This window comes from Neovison vison, chromosome 4 (assembly GCF_020171115.1).
Source record: "Neovison vison isolate M4711 chromosome 4, ASM_NN_V1, whole genome shotgun sequence".
Taxonomy (NCBI): domain Eukaryota; kingdom Metazoa; phylum Chordata; class Mammalia; order Carnivora; family Mustelidae; genus Neogale; species Neogale vison.
In genome coordinates this window covers 33,536,330-33,547,871 of record NC_058094.1, presented here as the reverse complement: position 1 = coordinate 33,547,871, position 11,542 = coordinate 33,536,330, and positions in this window count along the sequence as shown.

Here is an 11,542-nt window from a genome sequence, read left to right as displayed (position 1 = left end):
TTTGACTCGGGTTTGCCTGATGTTTCCTGGTGTGATTCCCCCAGATAACGTACTTTTGGCTAGAATACTACAGAAGCCAAGATGATGTGGTCATCTTGGTGTCCCCTTGGGCCAGGGGGCACGGGGTGTGGACATGTCTCATTACTGGTAGGGTTAGCGTCCATCATTTAGTTCAGATGGGGACGGCCAGGGTTTTCCACGGTAAAGTAACTGTTTCTTGCTTTGTAATTACTAAGTGTATTGTGGGGAAATATTTAGGTGACGCAAACATCCCATTTCTCATCGCCAATTGTTAGCATCTGTCCATGCAGAATCAGGGCGTGGCCAAAGAGTGATTTTCTAGTTACATAATATCATCTGCATTTCTTCATTGGAATGCTACACTCTCCCCAGAAGGAAATATGGTTCCAAAGACCAAACTTTGTTTCAGGCAGCAGAGCAGACATTTCTTACATTAAAGATCTCCTTTAGGTTTCACAAGGATTCTGTGAAGTAGGTATTTTCTCCATCCGACAGAGGGGCGCCCTGACCCAGCTGGCTGGGGGTGGGGCTTGGCACCTGCTATTTAAAGCTCCCAGGTGATTTTGTTTATTTATTTATTTATTTTAAAAATATTTTATTTATTTATTTTTTTGACAGTCAGAAATCACAAGTAGGCAGAGAGGCAGGCAGAAAGAGGAAGGGAAGCAGGCTCCCTGCTGAGCAGAGAGCCCGATGCAGGGCTCGATCCCAGAACCCTGGGATCATGACCTGAGCCAAAGGCAGAGGCTTTAACCCACTGACCCACCACGCCCCTCCCAGATGATTTTAATGGGCAGCCAGGATCGAGAACCACCAGTCCAGAAAAGTTTCATAGAATTGAAGGTCTTTCAACTCAGGTATTCAACGGTGAACTCTTCCTAACAGAAGGAGCCTCCATTAAAAATATCTGATTCAGTATTTCCCAAAGTGTGTTCCTCAGACCACACCAGTCTCCCAGCTGTTCATAAAAAGAGTTACAGGAGTTAGTAAATCCAAACTATCTGCCTTCTAACTTGGAAGATTCATAAAGCATGTCAGCACAATTCAAGAACTTGAGAAACCCTGTAACAAAGAAATATCTTTAAATCTTATTTCACCCCAAATTCTTCAACCCCAGAATAATTTTACCTGCAAGGTCGATGAGCATCACATAGGGCCACTTCTGCAGTCTGTACTCGGGCAAATGCTGGTGGAATTTGCATGACTTCCAACCAAAGAAGGATTTGAGAAGATGAAGATAGGTTTGTAGTGTTGGTTTATTTAAATCAAAGCAGTCTCATGATTTCATACATCATTGTGTCTCCTAAATAAACAAATGCATATATTAATACATGGATCCAACATGTGAATGTCTGTATTCGTTTTGCCTTTACTCCTCCTATGGAGAAGGGATCTGTTCCATATTAATAAAGGCAAAGCATGAACTGCCAAATTTTTAGAAGGAATTGGATGCTTTTGTGTTTCTAAATTCTGTTAATTAACTAACTTACTTATCTACCTGAGAGCATCGCCAAGGGCTAGAATAAACTCTTGGGACAGGCCACGTAGAAGATACTGGCCATACCCAGAGAGTTCACCTTGGTCTCTGCCTTTAGGATGCTTTCAGTCTAGTAAGGAAGACAGACACGTGCTTGGACCATAAATAACAATATACACTAGGTTTTGGAAAAGTGTCAAGAGCACAGGGAAGGGGGTGCCTCTAGGACACTGTGGCTGTGTTCTCTGTCCTGGTCTATTATGGATGCCTAGTTTACCCCTGTTCTCTTTGAGAAGGGCATTGGAAAAATTAGTCAAGGGTCTTAATTCCCTTGAAACCAAAATTACTTTTCTGAAGTAGCATAATCTCTATTGTTTCTAATGCACTGTGACTTTGAACAGTTCACAAGTCTCCTGGAGAGTGTCCTGCTGTCCCTATTAGGCATGTCTGTCCTCACTTTCAAGTGCTTGTCCCTATCGGAAGGACAGGCTGGCAAGGAGGGGATGGCACAAAATGCAATTTGATCCTTTGAAAACAAGATTTAGACTTTCTCATTAGGGCCAGTCTAACTGGGATATAAAATGCTTATTTAATTACAGCTTATCCACTTTAAATTGAAATGAACGGATAGTTAAATTTCTTGAGACATCTATTGTGAAACATGCTCTGTTGATCTCGTGGCAGTGGAAAGATACCACTCAAAGTAATTTAATATGCTTCCTTTTTCACCTCTAATCTTAATGGCTTATAAAAGATATTGCATTATTGCAGTTGAAGTCACTATTTCTCATCTCATGAATCCCCACTTGGCACCATATTCATTCCAGTCTTTCAAGTATCAGTCTGACGTCCTCGTCGGTTTCGCACCTGTGGTTGGTTTTGTCTTTCCGATGGTGAGATACACTAGTTCTAAGCAACTTCACAGTAATAGATCTCATTTGTTGTTCGACTTGGCATGTAAAACATCGTTATTCTTCTTTTGATTCGATATCTGCTGTTTTCTTTTTTTTTATAAAATTTTTTAAAAGATTTTATTTATTTGACATACAGAGATCACAAGTAGGCAGAGAGGCAGGCAGAGAGAGAGAGAGAGAGGAGGAAGCAGGCTCCCCGCTGAGCAGAGAGCCCAATTTGGGGCTCGATCCCAGGATCCTGGGATCATGACCTGAACAGAAGGCAGAGGCTTAGCCCACTGAGCCACCCAGGCGCCCCCAATCCGCTGCTTTCTTGATGAGGACCTTATCAGTCCTAATTATAATATGGGATATATTGAAGTCGCCACACACCATGTATTTTTGTCTTAATTCACCTAAGAGAAATAAACATATCTCATTCTATGAAAGTAAGAAATAATTTTCTCATCCAAAGTCATTCATAGTGAAAAGACCATTGAGGTCAATTATTTAAAAAATTTTTTTAAAGATTTATTTATTTATTTGACAGACAGAAATCACGAGGAGGCAGAGAGGCAGGCAGAGAGAGAGGAGGAAGCACGCTCCCCGCTGAGCAGAGAGCCTGATGTGGGGCTTGATCCCAGGACCCTGAGATCATGACCTGAGCCGAAGGCAGAGGCTTTAACCCACTGAGCCACCCAGGTGGGTCAGTTATTTTAATTAACTTATACTATGGAAGAAAGAGGAACTGGTTAAAAAAAGTGAATATGGGCTGAATGTAGTTATATATTTATATATATTTAAAAGTCTATTTTATTAGGCTAATGTAACCCCACAACAGCCCAGATTAAAGGTTTAAATTAATGGATGACTGAGACCAACAAACTTTCAGGGTTCAAAGTTTTCTTTGGTTTTAATCCCTCATGGTTGTAGTGACATTTTTTAAAAGCAGGAAAGGAAAGATGGATAACAGGGTACAGGGGATACAAGCCTTTTATTGCATCTAAATTCTGGGTGTCTATGAACTTCACTTGTATAACCAAACAACAGAAGATATCAGAGTTGGATTTGTCATTTGAGGAATTTCATGCAAATGCAAATGGAAACTGAAAAAGGCAATGATAGAAAGGAAAGTATAACCAGCCAGGTCACTACAATGAGGACAGAAGCGTGTGCACTACTTTCCTGGATACTGGGGAAACACACAGTGTGCTGTGTAGGGTGCCCCCCACCCCAAGTCTCATTCAACAAAGATGAGGAACAATGTGCCTCCTGCCCACAGTGTGGGGCTCAGGAAGAGGATGGGCTTAGAGGACACACAGGAGAACCAGGAAGGACTGTGACAAAAATACAGATGTCCATTCACTCATTACCCAGAGTGGAGGTTCTCAAAGCTGGTTGAGCATCAGAATTGCCTCCAGAGGTTAAGGAAAAAAAATACTAAAATTACAGATTCCCAAACCTAAATTCAGATCCACTGACTGGAGAGTTGGGGGAGGGTGCCGGGAGTCTGTATTCTGCGGGACTTCCTGGGATGGAGCAGGTGTTCAGATGACTGGGCCAATCTGGGAGCTGCTGCTTAGAGGACTGTAGCAAGCTTTAGAGAGGATGGGCTGCTGATTAAATAAAAACACGTCTACATGGTATCGACGCGATTGGTTGTGTGGACATACATGTAGAACTTCCGTTCCATCTGCTGCTGAAGGAGCTATTGATCCATCAAGACTTTCAATAATGCAAAATGCAAATTGTCCAAACGTGAATCATATTTATTTTCTGCAGCCCCACTCCCCATCCAAACAAAAACAGAACTGATGATGACATCATACATTAAATAATCGTAACGAGTAGTTAACTATCAAACATATACTGTTTTTTAATTAAACTATCCCAATTTAGATAGTTCACAAAGTTCACATTGTGATCTACACATCCACAATGTGTAGATCAGATTTCTAAAAAAATGAAAGTCACCTCAACAATGACAGTCACATGATACAGCAGAAAAAACAGATTTTAGAACGGGGAAGGCTGGATTCAACCCCCAAATTTTATCAATTCCTTAAAATAGGAATCGACAGCATCTTTTTGAGAATTAAATGAAATGACTCATATAAAGTCTCCCCAAATTAGAAAAATAAATGTTTGTCTTCTTTCTCCTTTCCCATTGTTCCCTGCTCAATGTCACTTTTTTCAACTTTTGAAAGTAAGGTCTGATACAAAAAGATTAAAACAGAAGCAAAGGAACAACAAAAAATAGTGTCAACCAGGCTTGGTATACAACAGGAATCAGCGAACTTTTTTGAAGTGACGAATAGTAAATATGTCAGGCTTTGCAGCCACAGGGTCTCCACTGCAAACCTTCTTACCTCTGCCGGGGAAGTGAGAAAGCAAAGGGCAGACAAAACATGAATGCATGAGTATGACTGTGTTTCAGTAAAACTTTATTTACAAAACCAAGCGGCAAGCTGGATTTGCCTGCCTGATAATGCAGAAAGACTTTTAAGAAATGCATAGGTTGATGCCGGACACGGTGCAATGGAGACTCAAAGTCAGAAAACACACATGGGCTCAAAGTTCCTCTTACCACCCACTAGCTAGATGACTTTGCAAAATTCACTTCACCTTTCTGAGTTGAATTTTCTCATCTGTAAAGAGGAAGGAGCTGGGCTACAGTATCTCTGCAGAAGCTGCCATCCCTTGTCTCTGATTCTCTGAGAGACCACAGTCTCCTGGAAAGAATCACCAATGCACTGTTGTCTGAAATTTCACCATTTGTTTTGTTCTTTCATGGTTGACCAGTGAATCATAAAGAGCAACAGAAGCTCTCGGGTCGTAAGTATGATTTATCTGATGAGAAAAGGAAAAGGTAGCATTTGGTCAAAATAAATATTCTTCTCTCCACAGACACAAAGAAGCAATCAGAACAGTTATTAAATTTAAATGTCATATGTAATTTCACATGGTTTCAAGTCCAGACTACGATGTCAGTAGCTGAAGACCTGAAAATTGAAAGCCTTGTTTTTCAAAAGGGAGCAGTGCACTTGCTCTAACTGTGACATATTAATTAGGGAGTGAAAGAAATCGATCAGAACTGTTTTTCCAAAATGAAACTGTTGTGGAGGTATGTTTGCACGAAATAAGGGCGCTGTGTCTTACAAGTGTGAATGCTAATACAAGAAAATAAATAAGACATCATTTGAAAGCAGGATGCAGTCAAAGCAGAAGAATGTTGAGTTGGAAGTCAGAACTGATTTTGAATTTGGGTCTCTGCTACTAGCTAGCTTTGGCCAGGGGGCTTTCCTCTCTTGACACAACTCAGTCCTTCATAGAAAACATCATAACTATGACTGAGGTGCCAGATACTGTTTTTGGTGTGTTATTCCCATTAATCCTCACCAAAATCTCATAAGGGAAGTCCTGATACTGCTATTGTACAGTTGAAGAAACTGAGGCAAAGAGTAACGGTTCTGGAAGTGGGATTTGAACACAGTTACTCTTCTGTGCTGCCTCCCAAAGCATGGCTTTCCTGTGTCCTTTCCCAGCTTTGAGACCCAGATCTGCACATGCTGGGAGTTCATATCCACCCCCACCAGGCATTCAAGCTCCCTCCCATCTGGTCCCAGACCCCACCACATTTCCCATTCTTCCTCTGTCTGAGCTCTTCCTTTATTAAAAAGCTCTTTTTGAAAATTTAAAACAAACAAACAAACACACACACACACAAAACCCTCTTTTTGACTGGCCCCCTGAAAGTGTCACCTGCGTTCCCCTTCAGAGCTGGGCTTTCCTGGATTCCTTCCCCTCATTTCCTTCCCTGCTTTCTCCTGCCTTCCAGGCTCTACCTGAGTCCCGCCTCCCAGGGAGCGAGCACAGGGGGCAGAGCACGGGTCTGGGACATGTGAACGGGGCCATGTCCTCAAACACAAACTCTGTGTGGGAGCTGGGAGACGTCCTTTAAACCCTCCTGGCCTCAATTTCTTGATCACTTGAGTGTCGGACCCTGTTTGCACTTTTTCAAACTTGTGGACTCCTGTTTGAAGGGGTAGAGACCCCTTCCTCTAGTTCACTTTGTGGGTCACCAACTCCCTGGCTGGTGGACACACGCGCCCTGCTCTAAGCAGAGGCGGCTGGCCGGAAGCCACTCTCTCTCCTCCTGTCCACGGGCAGTTTCGGAGACTACCGGAGGGATCTGCAGACCTGAGCAGAAGACGCAGGGGTGGCTTCAGTCATTCAGGCCCAACCACCACGAGCCTGTAGCATATTGGCAGAAGTCCTCTGTCATTTACTTACATGTTCTTTAAATCAATTCAGCATTCTTCCTTAAATAAGTTCATTCAAAACAGGGAAGCTTTATAGCATCATTGCAAATGGAAAAACAGTATCACCTTCCGTAAATAGAAAGTAGCTTACATGCATGCGCGCACACACGCACGCACACATATGTACCTTATTTGTTATAGACACAGACTATGCACAGATGCATTATACACACAGTATGTATATTTTATATATACATATATAAACCGTGCATACCACACAGACACAGACACAAACACACACACACACACACATGCACTGAAAACAACATTATTTCAGCATTAGTCTAATGAGGTATTTGGCCACCCAAGCCAAGAGCTTACTTATTCCATTAAACAGCTCGCAGAGCCCATGCTAGGGTTATTCCACCCAGGGGTGAGGGACTGGGGTATTTATATACCAGCTCCCACCAGCGGCTGGTTGGGGCTGCTGCTGCTGCTTTTGGGTGGTTTTTATTCCTCTCTGACTCCCCTCCATTATGAAAAAAGCCCCCAGGACAAGGGACCCAGAGCCTGGCAGCTGGCAGTCAGCTGGAGTGCATGGAAGCAGCGGGGGGTGGGGAGAAGAGCCCCTGCCCCCCCACCCAGCACCTGCAGCAGCTCCATCTCAGTAAAATGGGAAAGGGCTGCCTTCTGCCGTCACCCAGGTCTCTGCTGACCCTGAAGCTCTGTCATTGTCATGATGTCGTTCTTGCCCTGGAGAACCTTGGGCTCTCATTCCTGAGTCCTTTTCTCCCACAACATGCCTGTCCCAGGAGCGGGGCTATTTACCCAACTAGGAAATAATTTTGCTGAGAAATCAGCACCATTCTCCATGTTACCTACTAAAAATGAGTTGTCACTATAGAGTACAAACCAATCATGGAATCAGTTAATTCAGCCTAAGGAAATTAATTTTTTTTTTTTTAAATGTCTGCTTCATTCAACCGTAAAGTCCCGGACAACATCCAGAAAGCAGTGGCCCAGAACACCCCGATCTCACTCTGAACACTATTTATAAGAATGCCCTGTGTGCAGTAGTCTTTACAGACTTTTTTCTCCCTTCTCAAATGTTCTTCAGCCTATGTAGATGGCATTTATGCAATTCAGAGAAAGGCACCGCACAGGATTAGTCAGCAACACGCCCTCTGACGCAGCTTCTGTGATCTAGTTAAAAATAGGAAAGAGGATGTTTTGCATAAGTCATCGCCATTGTGCAGGATCAGAGAACCGTCCACTTTTTTTGGTTTCCACATCCTGTTACTTTATCTAAAAATAGATGAAAACTCTGTCTCTGGATTGCTGGACAAGACCTTTGCCTCCGTGACCTAGGCTCCCTGGACATTCTTGTCTCCACGTTCCTTTGCTGGCTTCGCTTCACCCTCTGCCATTTCCAGTCAAGCGGTGAGCCTCGGGCTCAGGACTGGTGCGGATCTGCCCCGCTCCCAGGGCTTGTAAACTCCAGGGCCCACAGGGGCCAGACCGGGAGTGTCAGCTGTGAAGCCAGACAGGTGGGCAGGGTAACCAGCCTGGGCCCTGCCCGTCTGAGAGGAAGGAACTCTTCCTCATTATCTCACGGATGGACTGACTTTTCCCGGAGTGGCTAGAAACCCAGAGTTTTATCGGAACTTATTTGTTCTTTAAATGTTAGAAAGAAATGAATTTAAATATTTTCTTAAAATAGGGTAAAGGTCGAACCATGAGTTTGTGGTTTATAACCTCTGTTCCGTATATTCTGCTTCGTGTGTTATCAGCTATAAAGTGGGTGTCTCCAAAATTTACATCCATAGGTCTAAACCCTCCCACTATCTCTAGTTCCTGATCTCTAATTTGGACTAGGAGAGGAGTCCTGGACTCCGATTTTGGCTCTACCCTTTGCTAGCCGCAAAACTTTGGTTGACAGCTTCTTCTCTTCGGGCCCTAGCTGCCGCACCTGTATAATGTGGCCCCTGGAGTCAATGACCTTGAGGGATCTGCCAAGCTCTATCAGCCTGTGAGTCTGATACATCCTCCTCTTCATCCCCTCTTTCTTGCCCTTCTTGATCTCAAAAAATCAATTTCCTACCACAGTCAGTGACCCAAACATTTTCCGGACTTTCTCAGCTTGGGAGTCAGCTTTATTTGTAACTCTGCTTCTAGGCAACATCGAACCAATTCTATTGCTGCAACATTTCTTCAATTTCCCTTGTGACCAGTGTTGACTGCTACCATCGCTTTCCTACCAAACCAGGAGATTTGCTTCCATCTCTCCATTACTCCCAGCTCTAGGGCTGTTCCCTGAACAAAAACGAACAAACAAACAAAAAATTTTAAAAGCATTCTAAAATTTAAAAGCATTAGAAATTTTCCTTGGAAGAAAATTTACAATGGCCATTTATAATCTGCACTACTTGTCACATCCAGCCTTCAATTTGCTTTTCTGACCTCGTAGGCTAATGAGTCCACTCGGGCAGCCATATTGAATTCATTAGCTGGGCGTGAGGAGAGGGTCCAGTGGTGTGTAGCATGGTCAGGGGTGGTTCACAAGTAGCCTCACATGGGAATATCAGGCATTCATACTCCAGTAGGAGCTGTAAATATTTCGGTAGTATCTCAAACACAAGTGTCTAATGCCTTGTGGGTAATAATGTTACCAGGGTCAGGGGAGGAAGAAATCTCTGTATTTGTTTTCTCACATCTCAAAGTAAAGAAGGTAGCCTCATCCCAGAAACAAACTGGGCACATTCCCATTTATCCCTGGGAGAGAGCTGAACACTGGAGGCGGGACAGAATTGAAGAGAGTCAAACCTCTCACCTCTACCTAGCTTTCTAGCTGGTGAATGCATTCTTTTATAGGGCTGCTAAAACAAATGATTACAAATGGAGTGCCTTAAAACAACAGAAACTTACGCTCCCACAGCTAGAAGCTCAATAAAGGCTCGAAGGAAGAATCTTTCCTTGTCTCTCCAACCTTCTGGCTGGCTGCTGGCAAGAATTTGCATTCCTTGGCTAGGGCAGCAGAACTCTGATTTCTCCTGTCTTCGCACTGACAGCTTTCCTTCTGTGACCCATATTCTCTCTTAGAAGACCAGCAGTCATTGGGCTAGGGCCCACCATGATCCGGCATGATCTCATTTTAATTTGATTTGTCATCAGACACTGTATTTCCAAATAAGGTCATATTTGGGGAATTAGGGATAAGGACCAGAACGTATTTTTGAAGGTGACACCGTTAACCCGGTACAGGAAAGACTTCCTACCACCATGACCCCACATATGCTATATAGAACCACCTCTTTAGAAAGTATTTTTCACAAATTGGTCACAGCACAACTGCATGGTTAGGATGCCTTTTGTATATTCTCTGGTGCTCCTCATCTCTAAATGCAAGCATGGAAAGAGCAGGAGAAATCAAAACTGGATTTTTAATGCACAGAGGAATGTTTTTCTAAGGAATGTGGAATTATACCTTAGCCCCCAGCAATGGCTCGCTGTGTAGAGCCTGGCTGAGCTTTGTGGAAAGGATCTAGATGGAAGACCTCCGCAATACCCTGAGCTGAGCCATCAGAGAAGCCTTATAATGGGAGATACCAAATGTGGGAACCAATATGGCGCCTTATGGGAAGACAAGGAATGGTGGTAAAGGGGCCCCAGTGAGGAAAAGGACTAGCTGGTGGGCCAGGGATGAGCCTGTCCACGCTGGCTGCAAGTGGCGATTGCATGGCAGACCATTTTGCCAGGGGATGTGAAAATGCACGTCGAAAGGAAAAGATAAGGTGATCCTGAACTGGCGTTAGTGGGCGCCTTCTGAGTGCTTCCGAAGTCTCACAAGTTTACAGCTGAGAAAGAGACTGTGGTCAAGGCACTCTCTGTGAGGGGGGCAAGAAGGATGCCAAGAATGGGTCAGATAGAGGGTCAGATAGATCCTTCTTCATTTAAGTGTTGAAAACCACACCAGGAGCCTTAGAAACAGAAATGGATGGGCCTAATAAAAATGACACTGTAAAATAAAATTAAACGTACACCGCGACTCTTGTTCCTCTATTTTCTGGAGTTAGTGTTCACATTCCTCGGTACTGACAGTTAAGACTTCTGGCGATACATCAGGACAGTGACCAGCAAGAGGGGGAGAGGCGGGGTAGAGTCCCCAGATGTAGGTGAAAATTTGACAGCCAGACTTTATTTGGGGAGACAAATCCTTCTCCTGGAGACTCTTTCCAGGGCTGGCATACACTATGTGTGGAGGAAACAGTTTTGAAGAGTCAATGACAAGGAAACTTATTCTTTTGGCAAGGAAGTTGTGGAGAAGTTTTATATTTCTAGTTGAAAAAAGAAGTCATGCGTTGAAAAAAGAAGTCATGTCATAATGTGTTTCAGTATGTTTTTAAAATTAATTATGAAATGAATTTTGGAACACTGAAAAAAGAAATAAAATAAAATACAATTACAAAAATTAATTGTGAGAAGACAACGTTCCCTTAATGAAAGACATTCTGGATCAGGCAGGATATAAAGATGGCTGAGAAATGAATAAGGCACAGCAATGGCTGGTAACTGCAGACAGGTTGGGCATGGCATAATGAAGCAGCAAGCTGCCATTGAAACAAGCCACTGACTGGACCGCAACCGTCTTGCATGCATACAACTTATAAAGAGAAGGGAAGGAGCCTGGAGACATGCCGGCTGGCCAAGAGTTCTCAGGAGAGACAGCGAGGGTCCTCTTGGCATTAGCTATACGGCATTAGAAAGAAAACCAAAGGCTGTCAAAAGCCACCAAAAGGCAGAATAGAAATTCCAAGCTTGTTGAGTATCTTGAATTTGGCCTTATTCATTTGCCATTCATGGGTTGGTTCATTCCAACGAACACTGACTGA